Raw genomic sequence first — 10897 nt, 5'->3', positions numbered from 1 at the left:
TTTACTCCATCCTTCTTTTCTTTAGAAGATAATGATCAATATGAACAATAACATCAGAAAACACATTTCCTATACTTCTCATTTAATCCCATATGAGAAAAACAGGTGAAATTCTTAGGGACACTTTTTATTCTGGGTTATTTCATAAAAGAACCATATAATGAACCCCAGTAAAGAGCAGGACCTCAAACTATTTGCTATTCATGCCTGTGATTGTCCAACCTCAGAGTTAAAACATTTTAGCATGACAGGTGAGTGCTGGGAGGCGGCTAAAAACAATACTAGTCCCTAGGGCTGACTTGTAGGGCCATCGGCCCTTTGCTTTGACCGTGATGTGGATGGAATCGGGCCAAAGTTTCCATGTTTCTTGGTGTTTCTAGTTTATCTTTGACCTTTGTCCTGCAGGTAGGTTCTCTATCTCCAGGGACACAGATATCAGGTAGGCAAGTATGATATATTTGCCTCAACAGCCTTTGGCAATTTCCAACCTTGTTTTCTGGGAAGACCAGGGTGTTGAAAAGCCCTCCGGTGGTCTGGATTGCGATGGACATCTAGCCATGAAGCTGTGAGTGTCTGGGTGAGTCACTTCCCTTTCAGGTTTCTACATTTGGGTTACATTTTTGGTGTAGTGACATAGTGGAGAAAGTACAGCCTTTACAGTAAAAGAGACCAGGGCTTGAATTCCATCTCTACATGTTTCCCTTATTTCTCATCTGCAAATGGAGTTTTTTTTGCTATCATTAATCTGCAATTACATGAAGAACACTATGTTTACCAGGCTCCCCCCCTCACCAAGTCCTCCCCACACCCCTTACTACAGTCACTCTCCATCAGTGTAACAAGATGCTGTATAATCACCACCTGTCTTCTCTGTGTTGCACAGCCCTCCCTGTACCACCCCCCCGCAACACTATACATACATGCTAATTGTAATGCCCTCTTTTTTTTCCCTGCCCTTATCCCTCCCTTCCCACCCATTGTCCCCAGTCCCTTTCCCTTTGGTAACTGTTAGTCCATTCTTGGGTTCTGTGAGTCTGCTGCTGTTTTGTTCCTTCAGTTTTTCTTTGTTCTTATACTCCACATATGAGTGAAATCATTTGGTACTTGTCTTTCTCCACCTGGCTTATTTCACTGAGCATAATACCCTCTAGCTCCATCCATGTTGTTGCAAATGATAGGATTTGTTTTCTTCTCATGGCTGAATAGTATTCCATTGTGTATATGTACCACATCTTCTTTATCCATTCCTCTACTGATGGACACTTAGGTTGCTTCCATATCTTGGCTATTGTAAACAGTGCTGTGATAAACATAGGGATGCATATGTCTTTTTGCATCAGGGATCTTGTTTTCTTTGGGTAAATTCCTAGGAGAGGAATTCCTGGATCAAGTGGTATTTCTATTGTTAGCTTTTTGAGGAACCTCCATATTGCTTTCCACAATGGTTGAACTAATTTACATTCCCACCAGTAGTGTAGGAGGGTTCCCTTTTCTATGCATCCTTGCCAGCATTTGTTGTTCCTTGTCTTTTGGATGTTGGCCATCCTAACTGGTGTGAGGTGATATCTCATTGTGGTTTTAATTTGCATTTCCCTCATAATTAGTGATGTGGAGCATCTTTTCATGTGCCTGTTGGCCATCTGAATTTCTTCTTTGGAGAAGTGTCTGTTCATATCCCCCACCCATTTTTTAATAGGGTTATTTGCTTTTGGGTGTTGAGGCATGTGAGTTCTTTATGTATTTTGGATGTTAATCCCTTATTGGATATGTTGTTTATGAATGTAGTCTCCCATACTGTAGGATGCCTTTTTGTTCTACTGGTGTCCTTTGCTGTAGAGAAGGTTTTTCTTTTTTTTGAGAGGGCATCTCTCATATTTATTGATCAAATGGTTGTTAACAACAATAAAATTCTGTATAGGGGACTTAATGCACAATCATTAATCAACCCCAAGCCTAATTCTCAACAGTCTCCAATCTTCTGAAGCATAACGAACAAGTTCTTACATGGTGAACAAATTCTTACTTAGTGAATAAGTTCTTACATGGTGAACAGTCCAAGGGCAGTCATCACAGAAACTTTCGGTTTTGATCACGCATTATTAACTATAAACAATCAGGTCAAATGTGAATATTCGTTTGATTTTTATACTTGATTTATATGTGAATCCCACATTTCTCCCTTATTATTATTATTATTATTATTTTTAATAAAATGCTGAAGTGGTAGGTAGATGCAAGATAAAGGTAGAAAACATAGTTTAGTGCTGTAAGAGGGGAAATGTATAGATGATCAGGTGTGTGTCTCTAGACTAAGTATTAATCCAAGCTAGACAAGGGCAATAAAACATCCACAGATGCAGAAGATTTCTCTCAAAACAGGGGGGTGAGGTTCTAAGCCTCACCTCTGTCGATCCCCAATTTCTCACCTGATGGCCCCCCTGCGACTGTGCCTGTCTTAGGTTGTTCCTCCCTTGAGGAATCTTACCCGTCTCTAGCTAACCAGTGATCTTCTGGGGCCATACAGGGAAATGTAAAGTTGGTAAGTGAGAGAGAAGCAATATTGTTTGAAAAGGTTAGCTTTTTACTTCTTTGCAGATTTATGCCCTGTGGCTTCTATGCCCAGCATTTGTCTTGAGGTATCTTTACCACTTGTAAGAATTATGATACTTGGTAATTTTGATATGAGGCACGAATTGTAGAGAAGGTTTTTAGTTTGATATAGTCCCATTTGTTCATTTTTGCTTTTGTTTCCCTTGCCCAAAGAGATGTGTTTAGGAGAAAGTTGTCCATGTTTATATTCAAGAGATTTTTGCCTATGTTTTCTTCTAAGAGTTTTACGGTTTCATGACCTTACATTCAGGTCTTTGATCCATTTCAAGTTTGCTTTTGTGTACAGGGTTAGACAATGATCCAGTTTTATTCTCTTACATGGAGCTGTCCAGTTTTGCCAACACCAGCTGTTGAAGAGGCTGTCATTTCCCCATTGTATATCCAAGGCTTCTTTATCATATATACATTGCTAAACTTAAAAAAAATTTTAAAGTTGTGAATAATTTTAAAGTTATATATATAGTTTAAAAATAATTATGAAAAACCCCACATACCTTCCACCCAGCTTGAGAAGTAGAATATTATACAACCTCTGAAGGTCCTTAGTGGAGCTGCCATCACTGTGGAGCAAACTGGGCGCTGCGTGGAGACCCTCGCCAAGGGGAGGGAGAGTTCCCTCTGGAGGGCGGGGTTTTTCTTGGGCACAAAGTCACAACCTGCTGCTAGGCAGTGGACACACTGGGCTGCTGTTTTTTTAATTCATCTGCCCAGAGAATGTTCCGTTTTCATTTCCATAGAGGCCACTTGTAGGCTCACGCAGCCCTGTTCCTGGGGAGGTTGTGGTGGCGGGAGTTTCCCACCTATATGCTCCATACCCTCCATTAGAAGTAACAAGTATACTGAATTTCGAGTTATTCTCTTATTTTAGCATTGCTAAAAAGAAAAAGCAAGCCCCAAATGGAGTCACTGTGCTAATCCCCACCGAGACTTAATACCTAACTGCAGTCCAGGAGTGAAATTTTAAACCAGTCAGTCTGCTGCACTAGTGAGGTATTTGACTAATGAAATCTCTTGCCTTCCGCTAAAGGAAGGTAATTTTGCCTGAAATATTCCACTTTTTTCACTTTGTCCCACCCATCTTCTGCCTATAAAAACTTTCCATTTTGTACAACTCTCCTTGGAGCTCCTTTCTACTTGTTAGATGGGATGCTGCCATAAATTGTTGAATAAAGCCAATCGGATCTTCACATTCACTCAGCTGAATTCTTTTAACATTTTACCATATATGTACGTATCCTCATAGATCATCTACCTCTCTTTTTTCTCCTAAAAATGTCATTTGCCATTGCATTAATTTTTTTAGTATTGCTCTACAAAATTACCACAAACTTAATGGCTTAAAACAATACAAATTCATATGTCGGGGAAAGGAGGATATGGGAAGTCTCTGTACCTTCTGCTCAATTTTGCTGTGAACATAAAACTGCTCTAATGTCTATTTTTTTTAAAAAGGCATTAAATACTAGCATTAAGGGAAGCTGTGAACACTCTGATCTTCACTTTTCTATGAATCTAAAATTATTACAAAATAAAAAGTTGTTTGAAATAACAACACAAACTATCTTACAGTTCTGTAGGTTGAAAGTCTGACCTGGCTGTCACTGGGCCAAAATTAGGGCTCCTGGGGAAAATCTAGGGGCTTCTAGGGAAGAAGCTATTTCCTTGCTTTCCTTAGCTTCTACAAGTTGTCCACACTCCTTGGCTCCTGGCCGCCAGCCCTCTTCAGAGCCAGCAATGGTGGGCTCAGTTTCACATCTAATCACTCTAATATTTCCTGCCTCCTCTCCCATTTATAAAGACTCTGTGGTTATACCAGGCCCATCCATATTGTCCAGGGTAATCTCTCCATCTCTGTGTCAATTGATTAGCAACCTCAATTCCCCTTTGTCATGAAACCTAACACATTCACAAGTTCCAGGGAGTAGAATGTGGACATCCCTGTGACCTCATCATTCTGCCTACCACAGCCATCTTTGTGTATCCCTTTATCACGCGATTGCTCTACTTACCATCTAAATAACTATTATTTCCTTGTTACAAATAGCTCACTCCGTTTATCAAGTCTGAGTTGTTCTCTGAGCAAGTGGAAAGGATAAATGCCTTTATTTTGACATAGTGACAGTGTTTGGACACAAAGTGACTATTAAATCTTTCTCTGGATATCAAACTCTGGGTATTTATCAATAGCTTCAAGTTCAGCTTCAGGAGAAAATAAGGTGATTCAGATACTACCACTTAAGCTTCCCATTGTTTCCAGCCTTTTAAATTGCAAAATGAAGACTTGTAAAAAAAGGACAGAAACCATAAATGCGTGGTACAAAAAGGAATTCTAAAGCAAATATCTGTGTAGCCATCACCCAATTCAAGAAATAGTGCATTGATCACACCCCTTCCCCAGAGTGTCCTTTATGGACCTTGTCATCACTTACCTCCTCTCTCCTCTTAGAAATAAGTCACTATCCTAACTTTTGTGGTAATCAGTTCCTGCTTTGTCTCTGTAGTTTTACCTCCAATGCATGTATTTCCAAACAATATAGTTGAGTTTCTGATTTTGAATTACATAAAAGAGCCACACTGTATGTTTCTTTTGTATTTTATTTACCTTCTATATTATAAAATTCAACCATGTTGTTACCTGTAGGTTTAGCTTTAGTTTACTTATTATTCATTGCTGTATGTATTTCATTGTATGGGCCATTCTTCTGTGGCTGGAATTTTGTGTTGTTTCCATTTTGGGGCTATTATTAATTGGGGCTACTATTTAATCAATGCAGCTAACTTTTCTGTCATGTATTCTGGTACCTAAGTACACAGTTATCCAGGGTTATACTCCAGAGGGGAATTAGTTAGAATTTTTGTCTTCAATTTTAGTGGGTAATGCTATTTCTTATTCACCAATAGCAGTGAATTAGATTCGTTTTCCGCATCCTTGCTAACACTCGGTATTGTCAGGCATGAATTTCAGCCATTCTGGTGGGCATATTGTGGTGATGTACAGTTGTATTTCATTTTAGTTTGCTTTTCTCTGGTTGCTAATATAGTTGAGTATTATTCATACATTTATTGGCCATTTGGATTTCCTCCTATGTGCAGAAGCTATAAAAAAGTTTTTTTGGGGTGAAATTTCACATTGGATTGTATTTTAAAAAATTTTATTGATTTCTAGGAGTTCTGCATATAATATGGGTAACAGTTTATTGGGGAGTTGAATGCTTTGTAAGTAAGTTCTACAGTTCTTTGGCTTGAGTTTTCACTCTTTTTATGGTGTCAAATATAATTTAGCTGAATTTATCAATCATTTCCCTAGGGTTAGAGTGTGTTTTAAGAATAATGAAGGCATTCTTGTATATTATCTTTTTTAAGCATGTTTTAAAATATTTTTTGTGAAATATTCATATAGAAAAATGCCCCAGAGAGATATACAGCTCAATAATAATTTAATACAAACACTCATGCAACTACCACTCAAGTCAAGTAATGGAACATTGTTTAGTGGTCAGACAACCCAGTCTTGCCCCTCCTCCCCAAAGGAATCAGTACCATGACCTATGTTAATCACTCTTGGCCTTTTCTTTTTTTTTTAGGTAATTAATATTTATTATAGAAAATACAGAATAAAATTATAAAGGAGAAAAAAATCACATAAATTTCATCTAACAAGAGATGACCATTTTCTCTTACTGGGTTGTTTTCTTCTAGGTTTTGTTTTTTGGTCTAGACATACATATTAATATATACCAATTTTATAAAATTCGTAGGGTATTCTATTGCCTCCACAACATCCGCTGCAGTCCACATTGTTTGACAGGCTTCAGGAATGGGTCCCAACTGGGTAAGGCAATGAGCACTTCCTATTTCCCTAGGCACAGGATTGGGTCACGGACATACTACTGAAATATAAGGAAACTTTGGCTGAGATGTTTTGAGAAAGTAAGCTTATTTCCTCCCATGAGGACTCTTGGCCTTTTTAAAGAAAAAAATTTTCCACCTAAATATGTACCCCTAAAACATGATGGTTTAGTTTTGCTGGGTTTTTTTTGAAAAACATTGTTATATTTAGTTAAAAAATTTTTTTAATATAGGAAGTTAGTTTTACTTAAAAATTTTTTGGAGTATAAAGTACATATGGAGAAGTATATAAATCATAAGAAGATAGCTGGATAATCAACCCTAAGTGAATATACCCATGCAACCACCTCCCAGGTGAAGACAAAGAATATCCCCTCATGACTCTTTTCCCAATCACTGACTCCTTCCTTCTCAAAAAAGGCTTCCCTCCTTAACTACAATCCTGATGTCTAAAGCCATAGTTCAGTTTTCCCTGATTTTGAAAATTATTTAAATGAAATCAGAAAGTATGTGTTTGTACCTGGCTTCTTTCATTTATATTATTTTTGTGTGATTCATCACATTGATGCTTATAGCTATAGTTTGTTCATTTTCATTGTTGCATATAAGTATACTAGAATTTACCACTCCTTATTCTATTATTGATAGCTATTTGCGTCTCCATTTTTTTGCCATTATGAAAAACGCAGATACGTACATTTTTGTACAGGTCTTTAATGCATTTGTGCACACATTTTACTGGGTATGAGTAACACTGATAAAGTTTAGGGTACGTGTATATTAAACTAGTCTGAATATATACTTTCAATCTTTTAAAAAAACCTTTAACCTTTCCGTATTCTTATGTATGCAGTAAACATTTGGCTGCATTCAAAAAATTTGATTTGACATTTTTTTGCCTTTTCATTGAAGAATTCATATACTTACATTGATTGTGATTACTCATATACTTGGATTTATTCTACTAATTCTTACTATTTGTCCTGCCTTTAAAATCTCTTATCCATTTCTTAAATTAAGTTCCTCCCGGTTTGTTTTATTCTCTGTAATAAACTGGAAATAAACTTTTATTTATTTTAGTGATTACACAAAGTTTGACATGAATATTTAACTAAACTGTAAACAATATATTTAGTATCCTCTTAAACAGCACAGTTTTATAATACTTTAACTTCATTTATACTCCCAATATATGTAAAATTATTCAATAATAGTCAAATTTAGACATTATTGCTATTAATTTTGGACAGTTTAGATTTACAGTGTGTTTACAATTAGCTTTGGTCACCATTACTTCTTGTATTTTGGATCTCATGGTACTACTACCCTTTTTCCATATGTACATCCTTTAGCATTTCTTTTGATGAACATCTATTGGTAGTAAATTCTTTTTTTAAAAATCTGAACTTTTTTCTCATTTTTCAAGCGTTATATAGTTTGTCTGAAAATGTTTTTATTTTGCTCTTGTCCTTAAAATATAGTTTCACTGGATATAGAATATGGAGTGGGTTGATGGCAATTTTCTAATGTTTTGAAGATACATCCAGTGTTTTCTGACTTCCACTGTTGGTGTAGAAAGGTCAGTTGTAAGCCGAATGTCATTTCTTTTAAGTTTATTGTCTTCTTTTGCTGCCTAATTGAAGGATTCCCTCTTTCTCTGATGTCCTGAATGTTCACTATGAAGTGACTAAGTGTGGATTTCATTTTTTCAGCATGGCAGTTTTTGGTATTTCAGAATGTAGTATATTTATCTTCAATTCTGGAAAATGTTCAGCCATTATTTTGTTGAATATTACCTTTCCTCCATTCTATAATCTCTTTCAATTCTAATTAGACATTTGTTGAATCCTTTTACCCTATCCAGCATGCATCTCAACTTCTCTTTCATATTTTCCATTTCTTTGTCTCTCTGTGTTATATTGTACAGTTCTTCAAATGATCTTTCAATTAACTAATTCTCCCTTCATCTGATGGTTAGCTTATCCTTTGGGTTTCTAATTTCAAATATTATAATCTTTATTTCTGCAAGTTCATTTGGCTCTTTTCCAAATATGTGTGGTCAATTAAAAAAAATTTTGTTATCATTAATCTACAATTACATGAAGAACATTATGTTTACTAGGCTCCCCCCTTCACCAAGTCCCCCTAAGAAACCCCATTACAGTCACTGTCCATCAGCATAGTAAGATGCTGTAGAATCACTACTTGTCTTCTCTGTGTTGTACAGCCCTCCCCATGCCCCCACCCCACATTATACATGCTAATCATAATGCCCCCTTTCTTTTTCCCTGCCCTTATCCCTCCCTTCCCACCCATCCTCCCCAGTCCTTTTCCCTTTGGTAACTGTTAGTTCATTCCATTCTTGGGTTCTGTGATTCTGCTGCTGTTTATTTTTATTTTTATTTTGGTATTATTAATCTACAATTACATGAAGGACATTATGTTTGCTAGGCTCCCCCCTTCACCAAGTCCCCCCCACATCCCCGTTCACAGTCACTGTCCATCAAAATAGTAAGATGCTGTAAAATCACTACTTGTCACCAAGTTCATAGTCACTGTCCTTCAACATAGTAAGATGATGTAAAATCACTACTTGTCTTCTCTGTGTTGCACAGCCCTCCCTGTGCCCCCCCAACACTATACATGCTAATCGTAATGCCCCCTTTCTTTTCTTCCCGCCCTTATCCCTCCCTTCCCACCCGTCCTCCCCAGTCCCTTTCCCTTTGGTAACTATTAGTCCATTCTTGGTTTCTGTGCTTCTGCTGCTGTTTTGTTCCTTCAGTTTTCTTTTGTTCTTATACTCCACATATGAGTGAGATCATTTGGTACTTGTCTTTCTCTGCCTGGCTTATTTCACTGAGCATAATACCCTCTAGCTCCATCCATGTTGTTGCAAATGGTAGGATTTGTTTTCTTCTTATGGCTGAATAATATTCCATTGTGTATATGTACCACATCTTCTTTATTCATTCCTCTACTGATGGACACTTAAGTTGCTTCAATTTCTTGGCTATTGTAAATAGTGCTGCGATAAACATAGGGGTGCACCTGTCTTTTTCAAACTGGGCTGATGCATTTTTAGGGTAAATTCCTAGAAGTGGAATTCCTGTGTCAACTGGTATTTCTATTTTGAGCTTTTTGAGGAGCCTCCATACTGCTTTCCACAATGGTTGAACTAATTTACATTCCTACCAGCAGTGTAGGAGGGTTCCCCTTTCTCCACAACCTCACCAACATTTGTTGTTGTTTGTCTTTTGGATGGTGGCCATCCTAACTGGTGTGAGGTGGTATCTCATTGTGGTTTTAATTTGCATTTCTCTGATGACTAGCGATGTGGAGCATCTTTTCATGTGTTTGTTGGCCATCTGAATTTCTTTGTTGGAGAACTGTCTGTTCAGCTCCTCTGCCCATTTTTTAATTGGATTATTTGCTTTTTGTGTGTTGAGGTGTGTGAGCTCTTTATATATTTTGGATGTCAACCCTTTATCGGATCTGTGAATATATTCTCCCTCTGGTCAATTTTGATAGTCTTATTACCTCATTATTTTTATTTCCTATAATCCCTGTATAATCCTTAAAAAATGTTAAACATACTAAAGGAAAAACTGTTTTCTCTACTCACTGCACTTCTGACACCAGAAGTGTAGGTTTTTCACATCAAACAAGTCTCCTAATTCTCTGCAGACATAACTAATGAGGTGACTTAGGGTGGGACCCCTAGATAGTTGGTTCCAGAAAGATTAAATGATTAGAGGGTCAGAAGTTTTAGCCCCACCCCTGACCTCCTGCAAATGGAGAGGAACTAGAGATAAGTGTCCTACAGTTTAATTCAATTCTGACAGTAATTTCTTGGAGTTAGTGCAGATCCTGCAGGGTAAAGGCTCAGTCTCATCAGACTGTCCCCCACTTCAGATACCAACTGCAAGTAGTGGGTCCCTGAGTTATCCACACTTTTGTCTGACTTTGACTACAGACTAAATCAGGGGTTCTCATGACCCTCTCCTTAGGTTCATAGATCCCAGGAAAACACTTTTCTGTTACTGGTTTATTAGAAAAGACATTATAACGAATACAAATGAACAGCCAGATGAAGAGGTACATACGTGAGGTCCAGAATGGTCCTGAGCTCAATATAAGATTTGACAGTTGAAGGGAAAATTGGTTAACTGAAGGATTGTCTGAAAGTGATCAAATTTATAGTTTTCAGTTCAGGATTTTCTGGGTGACACAGGTAGTGTGAAATTCTGGCCCCTCCACAGTATAATTATAAACTTGTTTAGGAATTCTCAGAGGAGAGTTTTATACTTTTGTACTCCATCCCCAGGTAAGGTGGAGACAGTCAGGTATCCTTATCCTTTCCCTCAAGACTTTTTACTTGTTCTTGCACTGGGGATGTAGCCCTTCAAGGACCTTAGTTTGGGGAGGTCACCAGTGTGGT

The 10897-nt window shown here is 37.4% G+C and overlaps 1 protein-coding gene across 1 annotated transcript in view; it reads left to right on the top strand.

Annotated features, from left to right (window-relative positions):
- The first annotated feature begins 465 nt into the window (after window positions 1-465).
- FAM13B (family with sequence similarity 13 member B) overlaps window positions 466-10897 on the top strand; it is a 98377-nt gene continuing 87945 nt past the window's right edge. Inside the window, exon 1 of the mRNA XM_073221680.1 lies at window positions 466-577. The gene's annotated coding sequence lies outside the window, so the exon portion shown is untranslated. The remainder of the gene's footprint in view (window positions 578-10897) is intronic.

The sequence above is a fragment of the Manis javanica genome, chromosome 14, assembly GCF_040802235.1.
Source record: "Manis javanica isolate MJ-LG chromosome 14, MJ_LKY, whole genome shotgun sequence".
Classification (NCBI taxonomy): domain Eukaryota; kingdom Metazoa; phylum Chordata; class Mammalia; order Pholidota; family Manidae; genus Manis; species Manis javanica.
Note: the sequence above shows the minus strand (reverse complement) of the source record. Positions and strands in the feature narration are given on the sequence as shown.